Genomic DNA, 18,041 nt, shown 5'->3' with positions numbered 1-18,041 from the left:
CACAGAATTAAAATTTAATTGGCGTACGTGTCAAAGAGCTGGATGCGAATGCATCCAGTTGCAGCACGAAATACACCCCCCCCCCCACAACTCAGGACAGGCAGCCAGTGGCCCGATCACCAGGCTGGATGAAATGGGGATTCCAACCATCAGAATTATGGAGAATATTAAATGGCAAATGCACCACACAGTCAGTCAAAACAGCGGGATAACTTGCACAGATTAGCCGCTCTCCCCAGAAGAGGGAAACCAGCAAAGACATGGCCTGTTCCACATTTCATCAGACAAAAGAAATCTCAGTTTTTACCACATGCCGAGAAAAGAACTGCCGGTGACAAGTGGAGGGGGGGGGGGGGGGGGCTAGAAATGGTCAAGGGATTCCATCAGTGGCCCAAGCTGAAACACCGTCATCCTCGTTATCGCCATCAACATGACGAGCTGGGAAAGAAAACATTGCAAGAAAGTGAAGTTGGAAAAACGCAACAGTCTGAGTCTGAGCAACTCATGGCCATAGACACAATAACCGCTGTGACAGGAGAGGTCATGTCATGCATCAAGGAACTGGGAATGTCCATTAAGATAGATTCGAATCTATCTAGCAAATACTCAAACCACTCAGCAATTAACAGAGTACTGTTAAAATTAACAGAGTGCTGTTAAAGTTAACAGAGTTAAAAAAAAATGTTTTTTTTAGCCAAAAATATAATTTTAATTGAAAACAAATATATTTAAGTAAAAATTATAAAACTTTATGAACTTTGTTATTATTTTCACCACAAAAATGCAACATTTAGTTATACGATAAAGGCCGAGAGAGTTATTTCTGTTGGCTAGGTTATATGCTCATTGATCCTTTAAGTATAATTCTGCCGGGACAACATGGATACCGCTGAAAAGCTTATCGAGAGTACTCTCCATAGAAGTAATAAAAAGATTCAAAAATATTCCCCGATGCCGCCGAATCCACCTATTTCTGAAATTATCCTGGGGTAAGGATAATTATTCCGGCCATTACTCCTACAAGGATAAATTCTGCCGGGACAACATGGGTACCGTTGAAAAGCTTATCGAGAGTACTCTCCATAGAAATAATAAAAAGTTTCAAAAATATTGCCCGATGCCTCCGAATCCACCCATTTCTGAAATTATCCTGGGGTAAGGATAATTATTACGGCCATTACTCCTACAAGGATAAATTCTGCCGGGACAACATGGGTATCGTTGGAAAGCTTATCGACAGTACTCTCCACAGAAATAATAAAAAGTTTCAAAAATATTGCCCGATGCCTCCGAATCCACCCATTTCTGAAATTATCCTGGGGTAAGGATAATTATTCCGGCCATTACTCCTACAAGGATAAATTCTGCCGGGACAACATGGGTACCGTTGAAAAGCTTATCGAGAGTACTCTCCATAGAAATAATAAAAAGTTTCAAAAATATTGCCCGAGTGTTCCCAGAAAAGTGGAAATTTTGGATTTAGAAAATATACCAAGAAAAATAAGTATTGAAAGATACATAATTTTTAGATTTAAAAATATTAGAGAAAAATTAAATGTTAAGCGAATTCTTCCACCAACCATGAATATAAATGAGTACAACCATTTAAAATCTAACAAACAGTTGTACGAAAATATAATTGATACTTATATTGAAATTTTAATATTGAAATCGGGGAAAAAATGTTATTCATTAACGTGCGAAGAAGGTGCAAATATTTTTGTTAATAACATGCCGTATGTCAAACTTAAAACTTTTTTAGAAACATACAGTTTAATTTTTATACCAATATTCGAACCTGGACACTTCACGCTGGTCTTTATTGACGTAAAAAATAAAATATTTAGTTATTTAGATCCATACGGGGAAACGATGTATGATATTAAGTACCACCTAGATATCCTGAGAGAAATTTTGAAAAATCAATATAAACCGTGTTTATACGAACACAATAAACAAAAGAGTAGTGACGTGGTAAATTGTGGAATATATGTTTGCCAATATGTAGAATGTTTTTTAAACAACACAAATTTAACCCAAACAATTTGCCTCTTTAAATATAGAGACATTATTAAAAAGTGTCTAAAAGAAAATTCTGACGATATGTTGAACGTATGTCTGCACTGTGGACTAGATGGGGAGCAAAATGTTTGCTCAAGTTGTGGACGACCGTCTTGCGATGGTTGTTTTAAATTCTATTACAACAAAAAGAGTCAATTTGAATGTCTATTTTGTTCATCTATACAATAATGTTCATTAATTCTTCTATTGCCATTTTCGGTTTACATATTATTTTTAAACGCTTGGTTCACATTTTGCATAAATTTATATGGATGTCTTTTTCTTTTTGTATATACTGTGTGTTCTTTATTATTTGTATATTGTGTATTATTTACCTTTGCAGCAAAGAAAACTCATTTAAACATATTGTAATCTGAAGTCTTTAACTCGTAGGACACACATCCAAAACTTGTATAAACTAATTTTATTTGTATTAATAATATAATAATTGCATATGTATATAAAAGCCTAACATTTTTTCAAATATTATTTGTAAATGAATTTGAAATGTTGAGTTTATATAATATTGTTTAGTTTTTCAAGTAATAAATGTAAATATGGAAAATTTTTTGGTAACTTTTTTTTTTTAATAAGCTTTCCAACGATACCCATGTTGTCCCGGCAGAATTTATCCTTGTAGGAGTAATGGCCGGAATAATTATCCTTACCCCAGGATAATTTCAGAAATGGGTGGATTCGGCGGCATCGGGTAATATTTTTGAAACTTTTTATTATTTCTGTGGAGAGTACTCTCGATAAGCTTTCCAACGATACCCATGTTGTCCCGGCAGAATTTATCCTTGTAGGAGTAATGACCGGAATAATTATCCTTACCCCAGGATAATTTCAGAAATGGGTGGATTCGGAGGCATCGGGCAATATTTTTGAAACTTTTTATTATTTCTATGGAGAGTACTCTCGATAAGCTTTTCAACGGTACCCATGTTGTCCCGGCAGAATTTATCCTTGTAGGAGTAATGGCCGGAATAATTATCCTTACCCCAGGATAATTTCAGAAATGGGTGGATTCGGAGGCATCGGCAATATTTTTGAAACTTTTTATTATTTCTGTGGAGAGTACTCTCGATAAGCTTTCCAACGATACCCATGTTGTCCCGGCAGAATTTATCCTTGTAGGAGTAATGGCCGGAATAATTATCCTTACCCCAGGATAATTTCAGAAATGGGTGGATTCGGAGGCATCGGGCAATACTTTTGAATCTTTTTATTATTGCTATGGAGAGCACTGTCGATAAGCTTTTCAACGGTACCCATGTCGTCCCGGCAGAATTTATCCTTGTAGGAGTAATGGCCGGAATAATTATCCTTACCCCAGGATAATTTCAGAAATGGGTGGATTCGGAGGCATCGGGCAATATTTTTGAATCTTTTTATTATTTCTGTGGAGAGTACTGTCGATAAGCTTTCCAACGATACCCATGTTGTCCCGGCAGAATTTATCCTTGCAGGAGTAATGGCCGGAATAATTATCCTTACCCCAGGATAATTTCAGAAATGGGTGGATTCGGCGGCATCGGGCAATATTTTTGAAACTTTTTATTATTTCTATGGAGAGTACTCTCGATAAGCTTTTCAACGGTACCCATGTTGTCCCGGCAGAATTTATCCTTGTAGGAGTAATGGCCGGAATAATTATCCTTACCCCAGGATAATTTCAGAAATGGGTGGATTCGGAGGCATCGGGCAATATTTTTGAAACTTTTTATTATTTCTGTGGAGAGTACTGTCGATAAGCTTTCCAACGATACCCATGTTGTCCCGGCAGAATTTATCCTTGTAGGAGTAATGGCCGGAATAATTATCCTTACCCCAGGATAATTTCAGAAATGGGTGGATTCGGAGGCATCGGGCAATATTTTTGAATCTTTTTATTATTTCTATGGAGAGTACTCTCGATAAGCTTTCCAACGATACCCATGTTGTCCCGGCAGAATTTATCCTTGTAGGAGTAATGGCCGGAATAATTATCCTTACCCCAGGATAATTTCAGAAATGGGTGGATTCGGAGGCATCGGGCAATATTTTTGAAACTTTTTATTATTTCTATGGAGAGTACTCTCGATAAGCTTTTCAACGGTACCCATGTTGTCCCGGCAGAATTTATCCTTGTAGGAGTAATGGCCGGAATAATTATCCTTACCCCAGGATAATTTCAGAAATAGGTGGATTCGGCGGCATCGGGGAATATTTTTGAATCTTTTTATTACTTCTATGGAGAGTACTCTCGATAAGCTTTTCAGCGGTATCCATGTTGTCCCGGCAGAATTATCCTTAAAGGATCAATGAGCATATAACCTAGCCAACAGAAATAACTCTCTCGGCCTTTATCGTATAACTAAATGTTGCATTTTTGTGGTGAAAATAATAACAAAGTTCATAAAGTTTTATAATTTTTACTTAAATATATTTGTTTTCAATTAAAATTATATTTTTGGCTAAAAAAAACATTTTTTTTTAACTCTGTTAACTTTAACAGCACTCTGTTAATTTTAACAGTACTCTGTTAATTGCTGAGTGGTTTGAGTATTTGCTAGATAGATTCGAATCTATCTTAATGGACATGAACTGGGACTGGGGATGAAAGAATAATAAGGAGGAGAAGTGGTTAGAGGTTATGTGACAGCTAATTAACATGAGGACAGGAGGTGGGATTGAGGGAAAAGATGTAGTTGGATGCACACCAATAGAAGAGCTACTAGATATAAAATGGCCATGGAGGTCTCTATATGTAAATGACCGCAAGGGGGCCTTGTATGTAAATATGTCAACAGAGGGTCGGGCCTGAATTAACTGACCACCGAATGACTTAACGATTCATCGAAATGGCCTAAGTTAGAATCTTGAAATTTTGGGTTAGTATTACTCTTGGTCCGAAGGTGTCAGATTACGCTAGGTTCTAGGGCTAGCACAGTATGAAAGAAAAAAAACAAGTTAAAAACCTGTAAGTTCGGCCGGGCCGAACTTTGAATACCCTCCACCAATTCGGAACGAATTTGGCAAATTTTCAAAAAACAATAAAATCCGTTCAAAATTCTGTTAAAATCCTGAAAATACCGAAGGTAGCTGTTATATTAGGGCCTATACGATGACATGGACCTGCGTAGATAACTTTTGTCATAAGCCATTACAATATTCAAATGCGAAACTTAAAAAAATAAAATCAGTTAATAATGTAGCTAAAATCATCAAAATGCCGAATATCGGGAAGTACCGTTACTTGGGGGCCATACAAAGACGTGACCTTCACAGACAATTCTGTCTTAGGCTGTAGTTTCCATTACGAACTTCAAATATTAAATTTGAAACAATTCCGGTGAATAAAATCATCCAAATACCGAATATCGGGAGATACCGTAACATGGGGACTATACGAAGACGTGGACCTGCACAGACAATTTTCTGTCTTAGGCTGTAGCATCTATAACGAACTTCAAATACCAAATTTGAAACAATTCTGGTGACTAATGTCCCAAAAATCATCCAAGTACCGAATATCAGGAGGTACCGTTATATGGGGGCCATACGAAGACGTGGACCTGCACAGACAATTTTCTGTCTTAGGCTGTAGTATCCATAACGAACTTCAAATACCAAATTTGAAACAATTCCGGTGAATAATGTCCCTAAAATCATCCAAATACCGAATATCGGAAGGTACCATTACATGGGGGCTATACGAAGACGTGGTCCTGAACATACAATCTCCTGTCATAGGCTGTAGCATCCATTACGAATATCAAATATTAAATTTGAAAGAATTCCGATGAATATTGTCCCTAAAATCGTCAAAATACCGAATATCGGGAGGTACCGTTATATGGGGCCTATACCAAAACGTGGACCTAAATGGCCCATTTACCAAAAGTCCTGCAGACATAATATATATTTGAGTAAAATTTTGTCTATCTACTTCAATTCGTTGGGAAACTAGAGTGATTTCCACAGACAGACAGACGGACGGGCACCGCTAAATCGACATAGAATTATTTGCTGATCAAGAATATATACACTTTGTGGGGTCTAAAATGTATATTTCGAGGTGTTACAAACGGAATGACAAACTTAATATACCCTCCATACTATGGTGGAGGGTATAAAAATCATTGACTTACAATTACAATCCTATTTCTTATTTCCACATATTTTGTAAAAAGTATCCTGGAAATATTAAAAAAAATAGTCTCGGAAGGTTTTACATACGCCATGTTTTTCAAGGTATTGGTTCTAAAAATTCTCCACTTTCTTATAAGAGGTATATAGTTTTTTTTTTAAATGCACACGTTTTACAAAAATTCCTGGATATATATTTTTTTTTATTGGATTTATTGAATTCACCTTTATCAGCCTTCTCATACCAATATGTCAGCCTCCAATCGAGAAGCTCAAATAAAAAACTCTGAAATAATTTCGTATGCCAAACACATGGAATGCGGCTGATGCTGCTGCTGTTGTTGTTTTGAAATGAAATGTTGGCTTAAAATAAATAGGTACTGGTGAATTGAATATTAGTTTGGAGAGAGGTAAGGGTAGTGGGTTAGAGGTGTGTGCCAGCCGAAGCAATGAAAATACAGAAAAAATGTGCCGACAAAACTAACAGAGGCAATGATGTAGTTTGGGTTGTGTGTGTAGGCAAATATAGCTGGCGAAGATGTACAGATCGAAGGTTGGGATACATGAAGGTATTTATTTACTTTTTGTTATCAACAATACCGCTGGCAATTACAGATATATATGTATAGATATTCCATTCCAAGAGAATCGACACAAGACTTCATATATTTTATACATGGAAAAATAGATAAGATACGACGAGATTCTTTGATATGTCAACAAGATGCGGTAATGAGAGTTTAGCAAATCAAGTGGAATTTCGGGGAAATGCCAAAAAGAGAGACAATTAACCAACTTGGAGGCTGTTTTGAAACAGACTAGTGGTGGAAACGATTTGAAACGGGATTGTTAACACAATGATTAAGTTTAATTTTATACCTCCTCCAATATTCTATTGTATTGGGGTCACTATCCCATTAACCTCCAGTCAATATCCTATTGACTTTGGGTCAATATCCTATTGACATCTGACAATATCCCATTGACCTCTGGTTAATATCTTATTGACCTCTGGTCAATATCTCATTGAACTCTGGTCAATATCTCATTGACCTCTGGTCAATATGTTTTGAACTTTGGGTAGTATTTTATTGACCTCTGGTCAATATCGCATGACCTCTGCTCAATATCCCATTGACCTCTGGTTAATATCGTCCGGTCAACATTATATTTTAATGACCTCATCAATATTTTATTGACCTCTGGTCAATCCTATTGTCCTCTGGTCAATCCTATTGACCTCTGGTCAATCCTATTGACCTCTGGTCAATCCTATTGACCTCTGGTCAATCCTATTGACCTCTGGTCAATCCTATTGACCTCTGGTCAATCCTATTGACCTCTGGTCAATCCTATTGACCTCTGGTCAATCCTATTGACCTCTGGTCAATCCTATTGACCTCTGGTCAATCCTATTGACCTCTGGTCAATCCTATTGACCTCTGGTCAATCCTATTGACCTCTGGTCAATCCTATTGACCTCTGGTCAATCCTATTGACCTCTGGTCAATCCTATTGACCTCTGGTCAATCCTATTGACCTCTGGTCAATCCTATTGACCTCTGGTCAATCCTATTGACCTCTGGTCAATCCTATTGACCTCTGGTCAATCCTATTGACCTCTGGTCAATCCTATTGACCTCTGGTCAATCCTATTGACCTCTGGTTAGTCCTATTGACTTCTGGTCAGTATCCTACGAACGAGTCAATATGCTATTAACGAATCAATATGCTAATTGACCAGAGGATATTGACCCAAGGTCAATCCTATTGACCTCTGGTCAATCCTATTGACCTCTGGTCAATCCTATTGACCTCTGGTCAATCCTATTGACCTCTGGTCAATCCTATTGACCTCTGGTTAGTCCTATTGACTTCTGGTCAGTATCCTACGAACGAGTCAATATGCTATTAACGAATCAATATGCTAATTGACCAGAGGTCAATTGACCTCGGATCAATAGCTTGTTGACTTTGAGTCAATATTTAATTGACCTTGGGTCGATATCCTATTGACCTTGGGTCAATATCCTATTGATTCTGTATCCTATTGGCATCTTGTCAATATTATATTGACCTCTGGTCAATATCCTCAATACCCTATTGATCTCTGGTCAATATTTTATTAACCTGTGGTCAATCCCATTGATGTCTAGTCAATATCCTATTGACCTCGAGTCAATATCCTATCGACCTCGAGTCAATATCCTATCGACCTCGAGTCAATATCCTATCGACCTCGAGTCAATATCCTATTGACCTCTAGTAAATATATTATTGACTTCGCGTCAATATCCTATCGACTTCTGGTCAATATATTACTGATATTTGGTCAATATCCTTTGATCTCTGGTCAGTATCGTATTGACCTCTGGTCAATATCGTATTGACCTCTGGTCAATATTTTATTGACCTCTGGTCAATATTTTATTGACCTCTGGTCAATATCTTATTGACCTCTGGTCAAAATCGTATTGACCTCCGATCAATATCCTCTTGACCTCGTATCATTATTCTATCGACCTCGGGTCAATATTCTATCAACTTCTGTTCAATATCCTACTGACCTCTGGCCATGATCCTATTGACCTTGAGTCAATATCCTATTGACCTCTGGTCAATATCCTATTGACCTCTGGTCAATGTCGTATTTGATTGACCTTTGGTCAATCCTATTGACCTCTGGTCACCCTATTGACCTCTTGTCAATCCTATTGACCTCTGGTCAATATCTTATTGACCTTGAGTCAATATCCTATTGACCTTGAGTCAATATCCTATTGACCTCCCGTCAAAATCTTCTTGACCTCGTGTCATTATTCTATCGACCTCGGGTCAATATTCTATCAACTTCTGTTCAATATCCTACTGTCCTCTGGTCATGATCCTATTGACCTTGATTCAATATCCTATTGATCGCTGGTCAATATTTTATTGACCTCTGGTCAATATTTTATTGACCTCTGGTCAATATCCTATTGACCTCTGGTCAATATCCTACTGACCTCTGGTCAGTATCGTCCGGTCAACATCATATTGACCTCTGGTCAATAATTTATTGACCTCTGGTCAATAATTTATTGACCTCTGGTCAATAATTTATTGACCTCTGGTCAATATCTGTTGACCTCTATCCAATATTTTATTGACATCTGGTCAATATTTTATTGACCTCTGGTCAATCCTATTAACTTCTGGTCAGTATCCTATGGTCGAGTCAATATCCTATTGACGTGCCAATATACTATTGACGGATCAATATGCTATTGACCTCTGGTCAATATCCCTGGGTCATATATCAACTGACATCCTATTGACCTCTGGACAATACCCACTTGTCCTCTGGTCAATATCTTATTGAGCTCTGGTCAATAACCTAATGACCTCTGATTAATTATTGACCTCGGGTCAATATCCTATTGACCTTGGGTCAATGTCGCATTAATCTCTGGTTAAGATCAAATTGACGTGGAGTCAATATCTTATGGACCTCGGGTCTTGTACTAGACAATATTTTATTGACCTGGAGTATGTATTCAACTGAACTGCAGTCAATATCCTATTGACATCGAGTCAATATCCTGTTGACGTCTTCTCTGGACTATCAGCAATTTCCTGTGGAAAAATACATTTATTACAGATCATTCTCAACTAAATATAGGTCTCCCGAACCCTTTTTGTATTAATCCATGCAGTTCTTCACTTCAATTCGATTTCCTCCATACCTCCCCCACTAACCCTCCTTACAAAAATTAACAATGAATTGTTTACCCCCAAGATTCACATCAATCCCTTCCATCCTTGGCACGAAGACAGAACTTTCGAAACTAAGAACTTATTGTTTCCATTACTTTCGCACCCGACATTGTTTGTGTAAAGTGAAATGGCAACGACAACAACAACAACAACAACGGAAAATCACTTTTGTTTCCATTCCTAATTGGAAATTGAAACTTTACAAGAATTTTTATTTGTTTTCCATCAAACAATCATATTTGCGATAAGATAATTGCCAACAATGCTTGACAGTTGCATGAAAAGGAAATGCAAATAAACAGAGACGAATCAGGAGGAGGATGCGGCGAAGGAGGATAAGCTCAGTCACAATTCAAATGCTCTTTTCATTAGTCCAATTAAGAATACCGATGCATTTACATTTCGGGGCAAAGGTTTAGTTTTTATTTCGGAATTTTCTTAAAAATCGAAAGAGCAACAATTCACAGCAACATTCGAGGAATTTTGAAAATAATTTAGAATTTTTATTTGGCTCGTTAATTTTATGAAAAATATAAAATTTATTTTGAAAATTGGAGCAAATTGACCGCTTTCTTGACTCACTTGGGGGTTAAAATTTCTGAACAAATGAATACTGGTATTGTTATTTGAAATATGGCCAAAGACTCTATGTACCCAGATTGCAGGGATTCCAAGGAATCTTAATCTGAAAATTTCCAAAAGTGTAGAAGAGGGGGAAATTTTGCCCTCAATTTTGGGTTTTCAAAACCCGGGTACACGGTTTTCTATTTTTAGCCCTAGTTTCATAATCTGCCGGTTTTTTTTTTTCGTTTTTTTTTTTTTTTTTGTGTTGGATTTTTAGAGACATAATTTTTAAAGGAAAAATATTCCCCTCTTCCCTCTAAATCTGAGAAAACACAAAAAGGGAACATGTAAAAAAAAAACAACAACAACATAATTTCCATATATATCTTTGCCACTTATGTCGTACTCCTAAGAGCCTTGTTGAAAAATCTAATTGGAAATTGAAGTATTCATCTAGCTTAGAAGTCCGGCAGCAGGAAAGACTACCACGATGAAATAGAAAAGCAAAAAAGACAAAAAAAAAAAACATAAAACAAAACATATAAATTAATTGCCTCAAAGAAGAAGTCGGCGAGGAGACGAGAAATAGAGTACCCCACTCCACCCGAGGGTGGGAGGTGTGAATAAATGGCACTACAAATGGGCACATTATTTGTACTTAATTAGTGTTCTTTTGTTCGACGACGGACGGAGGATAATATTCAACGAGAGTTCGAGTGACGAATGCAAGAGTTCTCTTTAATTTCAGTTTCGCTATTGGAATTTTTCTTACCCGAAGCTCCCTTAGTTATGCTCTCCCATTTTCTTTCTCTTTCTCTCTCACCCACATCATTTCGTTTTTGGCTAAAAGGCTAATTAACACAAAAGGGCCATTATTCAAGTGTTGAAGGGAAATAAGTAAAAATAAATTGTTAAACAAAAACAACTAAAAGAAAAGAAGTAAATAAAATAAAAAAATGGCCTTGCAATTTATATTGAATGCCATGGGCCGCCGAAAGGCTTTGGCGGAAACCCGCATTAGTTCGGTTATTCTCGCAGAAATTTAATTACGTTTTTTTCTTCATTTCAAGGAGATGTTGAAATTTAAAGGCAAAGGCGTTTTACGGCAAAAAAAAAGGAGTGTGGTTTGGAGAGGTTTTTTTCGGATTTTATGCTCGTTTTGCTTATTCAGAAATTTTGACATGCTTGGGGGAGTTACAAGAAGGAATGGTCCGATCTCTGTCAGTTTTATAACAGTTCTTGTATTGATAGCAAAATTGAGATGTGCCAAGTATGGATAAAATTTCATGTTTTATGAGGTTCACGTTATATTCAAAATTTTGACCCTTTGTGGGGGAGGTTCCAGAAGGAGTGGGCCGATATATTCCATCTTCACAGCAGATATTGTGTTAGTAGAAATAATGGGATGTGTGTGAAATACGAAGAGGAATGGATGCTTATTTCGAATTTTATGATCGATTTGGTTATTCAAAAATTTGACCCTTTGTGGGGGAGGTACCAGAGGGAATGGTCCGATCTCTACCATACTTCTAACAGATCTTGTGTTGATAGAAATAGTGAGATGTACAAGCTCTGAATGGAAACAGATGTTAATTTCGAGTTTTATGAGCTTCATGTATACTCAATATTTAGAGCCCATACATGGGGGAGGTAGAAGAAGGAGTGGACCTATATATCCCATCTTCACACAAGACCTTGGGTTAAAAAATATATATAATATATGTGTAATTTGAAGACAATCGGACTTTTACATCTCAAAATCGGATTATCCCTTCTCTTTTTGTGCACTACAATATTTTTATGAAAATTTTGATCTTTTGGGGGGATGTACCAGAAGGAGTGGACCGATATGGCCCATCTGCGAACTCGATCTAAGTTTGATAATAATATTACGATGCACCGAGCTTGAACCAAATCGGATAATCCATTCGAGAGTTATCGTACGCACCAGCCAGCCAGACAGACGAACTGACATCGCAAGACAGACTCTAAATGTCCTTTGGTTTGTGATACAATTCCCGGAAAATAAGGACAGCATTCTACGCAACTGAGGATGGCATACTCAGGTATGCCATCCTCAGTAGCTGAAGATATCATTCTCAGCATGTAAGGATACCATCCTCAGTATCTGAGGAAACTAACCTCAGTAGCTGAGAATACTATCCTCCTCAGTGGCTGAGGATACTATCCTCCTCAGTGGATGAGGATATTATCCTCCTCAGTGGCTGAGGATACTATCCTCAGTAGCTGAGGGTACTATCCCCAGTGGCTGAGGATACTATCCTCAGTAGCTGAGGATACTACCCTCAGTAGCTGAGGATACTATACTCAGTAGCTGAGGATACTATCCTCAGTAGCTGAGGATAATATCATCAGTAGCTGAGGATACTATCGCCAGTATCTTGGGACACCATCCTAAAAAGCTGAGAATACCATCCTCAGTAGCCAAGGATACTATCCTCAGTATCTGAGGATACCATCCTCAGTAGCTAAGGATAATATCCTCAGTAGCTGAGGATACCATACCTCAGAAGCTGAGGATACCATCCTCAATAGCTGAGGATACTATCCTCAGTGGCTGAGGATACTATCCTCAGTGACTGAGGATACTATCCTCAGTGGCTGAGGATACTATCCTCAGTGGCTGAGGATACTATCCTCAGTGGCTGAGGATACTATCCTCAGTGGCTGAGGATACCATCCTCAGTAGCTGAGGATACTATCCTCAGTGGCTGAGTGGCTGAGGATACCATCCTCAGTGGCTGAGGATACCATCCTCAGTGGCTGAGGATACTATCCTCAGTAGCTGAGGATACCATCCTCATTAGCTGAGGTTACCATCCTCATTAGCTGAGGATATCATCCTCAATAGCTGACGATATCATCCTCAATAGCTGAGGATATCATCCTCAATAGCTGAGGATATCATCCTCAATACCATCCTCGATAGCTGAGGATACCATCCTCAGGAGCTGAGGATAACATCCTCAGTAGCCGTGGATACCATCTTCAACATCTGAGGATACCATCCTCAGTTTCTAAGGATGCCATCCCCAGGTGCTGAGGATAACATCCACAGTGGCTAAGGATACCATCCTCAGTGGATGAGGATGCCATCCATAGTAGCTGAGGATACCATCCTCAGTAGCTGAGGATGACATCCATAGTAGCTGAGGATACCATCTTCAGTAGCTGAGGATACCATCCTCAGTAGCTGAGGATACCATCCTCATTAGCTGAGGATATCATCCTCAATAGCTGAGGATATCATCCTCAATAGCTGAGAATATCATTCTCAATAGCTGAGTATACCGTCGATAGCTGAGGATAATATCCTCAGTAAGTAAGGGATAATCCTCAGTAACTGATGATATTATCTTCAGTGGTTCAGGATATTATCCCCAATAGTTGAGGATACCATCGTCAATTTCTGAGGATACCATCCTCAGTAGGTGAGGATACTATCCTCAGCAGCTGAAGATACCAACCTCAGTAGCTGAGGATATCATCCTCAGTATCTGAGGATGCCACATTCAATACCATCCTCAGTATCTGATAACACCATTCTCAATAGCTGAGGATACCATTCTCAGGTACTGAGGATACCATTCTCAGGTACTGAGGATACCATTCTCAGGTACTGAGGATACCATCCTCAGTAGCTGAGAATGCCATCCATAGTAGCTGAGGATACCATCCTCAGTAGCTGAGGATGCCATCCATAGTAGCTGAGGATACCATCTTCAGTAGCTGAGGATACCACCCTCAGTACCTGAGGTTACCATCCTCAGTAGCTGAGGATACCATCCTCATTAGCTGAGGATATCATCCTCAATAGCTGAGGATATCATCCTCAATAGCTGAGAATATCATTCTCAATAGCTGAGTATACCGTCGATAGCTGAGGATAATATCCTCAGTAAGTAAGGGATAATCCTCAGTAACTGATGATATTATCTTCAGTGGTTCAGGATATTATCCCCAATAGTTGAGGATACCATCGTCAATTTCTGAGGATACCATCCTCAGTAGGTGAGGATACTATCCTCAGCAGCTGAAGATACCAACCTCAGTAGCTGAGGATATCATCCTCAGTATCTGAGGATGCCACATTCAATACCATCCTCAGTATCTGATAACACCATTCTCAATAGCTGTGGATACCATTCTCAGTAGATGAGGATACAATCCTCAGTAGATGAAGACACCATCCTTAGTAGCTGAGGATACCATCCTCAGTAGCTGAGGATAACAACCTCAGTACCTGAGGATACCATCTTCAGTAGCTGAGGATACCATCCTCAGTAGCTGAGAATGTCATCCTCAGTAGATGAGGACACCAGAAATTAAAAATACCACCTTCAGTTGCTGAGGATGGTATCCTCAGTAGCTGAGCATACCATCCTCAGGTATTGATGATGTCATCCTAAGTTACTTAGGATGGTATCTTCGAGCTGAGGATAACATACTATCCTCAGTAGCTGAGGATACTATCCTCAGTAGCTGAGGATACTATCCTCAGTAGCTGAGAATACTATCCTCAGTAGCTGAGGATATCATCCTCAGTAGAAAACCATCCTTAGTAGCTGAGGATATCATCCTCAGAAGCTGAGGATACCATCCTTAGGTGCTTAGGATAGTATCCTCAGCTACTGAGGATAGTATCCTCAGTTGGATACCATCCCCAGCATCTGAGGATATCATCCTCAGTAGAAAACCATCCTCAGTAGCTAAGGATACCATCCTCAGAAGCTGAGGATATCATACCCAGGTACTGAGGATACCATCCTCAGGTGCTGAGTATTTGAGGATATCTCCTCAGTATCTGAGGATACCACCCACAGTATTAAAGGATACCATTCTCAGTATCTAAGGATACCATCCTTAATATATAAGGATATCAGCCACGATTTCTGAGAATACCATCCTCATTATCCGATCTGATTTTACCATCTTCAGTGTCTGAAAATTCTTTCCTAGGCATATAATTGATTCATTGCTCCCCTCCCAACTATTCCGCTGCGTTCTGTCTTCTATCCACTTGTGATTTATTAAATTCTTTAATTTTGCATTTAAATTTCCGACAAATGATTATTCAATGAATTCACAAATCAACAGAGGCAGCTGCTACTGCTGCTCCAATAACAACAACAACGCAACGTCTTCTTGAAAACCGCGAATTAGCTAAGCGACCACAACAGCGGGTGTTGGCCAACAACTGAAGAGACAGACACCGAGGCGGGTCGTTGTTCGCTCTTCCATTCTTTTGCGGCTTTTATTTATTTTCTTGTTTGACTTACCTGATTCTCAGATTTTGCTTGTCGTTAAAAAGGTGAGGGGGGGTTGAGAGGTGGTGGTGATATTGGCAAATTGAAGATACTTAAATTTATTGCTGGCTGGAGTATAAAAATATGTTCAACGCCGGCTTATTATCTGCTGTGGAGAGAAAGAGCGAATAACCACAGAGTTCCAATACAGCTTCGTGGAGGTTATGGAAAATGTTTGCCAAGCGTGAAATGGTACTGCTTCAAGCTTTTTGTAACTGTTGATTTTTGTTTTCTTTTTTTTTTCACTTTTGTTATTGAGGGCACTGAGCGGGCGGGAGGTATTCTATGCTTTGTTGATCTTTTATTATCTTATTTTTTTTCGTTGTTGTTGTTGTTAGACAATATTTGTTTTTGTAATTTTGTTGCGGTGACTAAATACACAGCATTTGATGGCGTATTTATAGAATAACACACGCACACCTTGACAGACACAAAAACACTCACAAACTGACACACCACACCAACTAACTTTTTAATCAAACAACACTTGGAAACCGCCAGCAGATGAAGAGGAAGAAGAAGAAGAAAACGCACCGTCTTAGTGATGCAGTACGCCTTACGCCCCTGGCCAACGGAGCACGGGTTATGGTAATCCAACTAGAATCGATGCAGGATCGTTTAACTCACTACTCTCTGCCTTTCGCTCTCTCTTTGGTGCTTCCCGAAATCTTAAATTTTTCTCTAAAAAATCATGGGCCTCGTCGTATGGCAGAACTTTGGCCTGGAGAACGTGACGGCGTAAGTTGGGCGATTTTGAGTTATGGCCTAAAACAGGTTTGCAATGCAATGCAAATTTGTTGTTGTTTTTGTTGTTAAAACTTCACGAATACCAATAATTCGCTGATAAGTTGTTGAATACACTTACGCTCGCTCGCTCGCACGCACTTCAAATCGGTGTTGAAATCAGGAAAAAGAGACTTCAAAATATACGATTTTTCTTTTCAAAATTTTCGATTATTTTTTTTTTTTAAATTTTTTCTCTTTGTATTTTTTGACCTCTTTCTGATATTCTATTTCAAAAACTGAAATTCTTTTAATTTTAATATTTTTTTTCTATTTTTTTTTTTTCAAAACTTCATTCAAAAATATTTTTCTTCAATTTTTTCCTTCAAAAATTTCTTTTTATTTCAATATTTTCCCATTATTTGATTTTCTTTCTTGAATTTATCGTCGCATTTCAATTTATTTTCTATCCGCACACCTTTAATTTTAGTTCGCCAGAGACGTTGTCGTTGTCGCTACGCACGATTTTTTTACATCCGTCGCCGTTGCCGTCCCACAACTAAGCCAGAGACCGGTTATAAACAAACTGATTCAATTGGAGTTTTTGTTTTGTGTTTGTGTGTTAGCCCAGTTGGGGGGGGAGGAAAGGAAATCGGGCACACATTCCCCAATACCCAGACAATCCAACACAAACACACACACACGCACTCACTCTCGAGCTGCGAGCAATTCAAAATTTATTGTCGTTCGTACGCTGTTGTTTGATGCCAGCCGAATGGTTGGTCGGTTGGTCGTTCGTAACAACATCAAGCCAACCAACACTGTGTGCGATACGAACAGGGTTGCCAAAAGGAAATATTTGAATCAAAATCGACCAGAAAATAACCAAGGGCAAATCTGTATAATGGTTCATTATTAATTAATAAAATTTGAAGTTATGATGTAGACACCACTAACTAAATATTTTTTCAAACAGTGGTGCTATTTGGTATTGAAAAGAAAATCGAATTTCTTTAAGATTCATTTTTATACCCCCCCCCCCTTGGAAAGGAGGGTATATTAACTTTGTCATTCCGTTTGTAACATCCTTAAATATTCTTCCTAGACCCCATAAAGTATATATATGCGTAATCAGCGTAAAATTTTAAGTCGATTTATCGATGTCCGTCTGTCTGTTGAAATCACGATACAGCCCACATTATTTGACGTAGAGCGCCAAAATTTGGCAGAGCAATTTGTATTGTGTCTAGGATGGTTGGTATTGAAAATGAGATATATCGGTCCACGTTCTGGTATAGTCCCCATATAACGGTACCTTCCGATATTCGGTATTTTAATGATTTATGTCACATTTTTTCACGGATTTGTCTGAAAATTGGTATTTGTAGGTCACAACGGGTCCCTGTGCGTGTGGCAAAACATTACATGTATAGGTCCGCGTTTTGGTATAGCCCCCATATAAAGATACCTCCCGATATT

General features: G+C 38.4%; 1 protein-coding gene across 1 annotated transcript in view; it reads right to left on the bottom strand.

The window, feature by feature from the left end:
- Positions 1-17,301, bottom strand: part of LOC101891983 (toll-like receptor 5) — a 227,161-nt gene extending 209,860 nt beyond the window's left edge. Inside the window, exon 1 of the mRNA XM_005181935.4 lies at positions 15,813-17,301. The gene's annotated coding sequence lies outside the window, so the exon portion shown is untranslated. The remainder of the gene's footprint in view (positions 1-15,812) is intronic.
- Positions 17,302-18,041: the final 740 nt, after the last annotated feature.

The sequence above is a fragment of the Musca domestica genome, unplaced genomic scaffold, assembly GCF_030504385.1.
Source record: "Musca domestica strain aabys unplaced genomic scaffold, Musca_domestica.polishedcontigs.V.1.1 24, whole genome shotgun sequence".
Taxonomy (NCBI): domain Eukaryota; kingdom Metazoa; phylum Arthropoda; class Insecta; order Diptera; family Muscidae; genus Musca; species Musca domestica.
Note: the sequence above shows the minus strand (reverse complement) of the source record. Positions and strands in the feature narration are given on the sequence as shown.